Source organism: Myotis davidii, unplaced genomic scaffold (assembly GCF_000327345.1).
Source record: "Myotis davidii unplaced genomic scaffold, ASM32734v1 scaffold663, whole genome shotgun sequence".
NCBI lineage: Eukaryota > Metazoa > Chordata > Mammalia > Chiroptera > Vespertilionidae > Myotis > Myotis davidii.
The window spans coordinates 6,766,245-6,767,531 of NW_006295816.1; positions in this window are offsets into that span (position 1 = coordinate 6,766,245).

Genomic DNA, 1,287 nt, shown 5'->3' on the forward strand with positions numbered 1-1,287 from the left:
GCCGCCCGTGGTGAGGAGGCTGCATCCCCAGGGGTCTGGCCTGGCTGGAGTGGCCTGTGTTCCTGGGTGGGGCAGGGGTGGGATGGGGAGTTAACAGGGAGCAGCCAGAGGCCTGGCCCTTGGCTCCAGCTGCTTTGCCTCCGGGCCCAGGGTGCAGGCACAAATCTCGTTTTCCCAGACAACCTGTTCCCTCCCTTGATTCAGTTCCTAGGGAAGCACTGAGTCCTCAGAGAAGGAATTTCAGAGAATGGAAAAGCCACTTCCGCCGTTCCATCAAGCAGGGAGGAGTCTGCTGTTTAAAGTAAAATAGGTAGGATAGCGTTCCCAAACCTTGTAGAGTTGACCATGCCTGGCCGAGCCCACAGCATGGCGTGTTTGAGAAAAGGGCATCTCAGTCGGCAGGAGGCAACGAGATGAAGGTCCCAGCAGGGCTGCTGCCCTCCAAGGCGCTCAGCCCAGGGTGCTGGCGCTGAGCTGCCCATGCCAACCAAGCCTTGTCCCTGTGAGGCCATGTCCTTCTGACCTAGGGGATCCATTTTGTTCTTCTCACAAAGTGTCAAACGAGAAGCAGCCGCTGCAGTATAAAGAAATCGAGGTAGGGCAAGAGCAGGCTGGCTGGGCGGCGGCAGAGAGCCTTCCCTTCCGTCTCCAGGCGAGAGGCATGCCCTCGTCTTGGCTTCCCAGGATGGCTGCAGTGCCGAGAAAGGAGCCGGCCCCTAGCCCGCTTGGAGCTCACAGGCTTCTGACAGTTACTGGTCCAGACCCAAGTACCTGCTGGCTTCCCCTTCCCACCACCTCCAAGCCTCAGCTATTTGCTCGTCAACTGACACCACTGGGACCACTGGAGAGCACTCGGGCGGGAGTGGCTGCACAGGACCTCCGCCTTCCCCGTGACTGACTACACCCTAAGGCGGCGAGACCTTGCCCAACTCCTGCCTGAGAGGAATGCCCGACAGTGCCTGTGAAGAACCACTGGGTGACTGGCTCCAGGTGGTCAGAGAGGAAGCGAGAGTCATGGGGGCAGCTGCGGTAGCTCTGCTGGGTGCAGCGACAGAACTGACTGCCTGGTGGTTCTCTGGACGCGCCCAGCTCCTGGCATTCCTTATGACATGAGGTTTTCTGTTACGTGACGAGGTTCCAGGTCAGCTCTGTGACTGTGGTGTAGCTCAGGCTCTTGTCCGAGGAGAGGAGAGGTCTCCCTGTCTCCACTTTAAGCAAGATGCCTGTCTCCCTCCCTCCCCTGGCAACACACACAGGACACAGAAATAAATCTCTGCAGCGACTGAG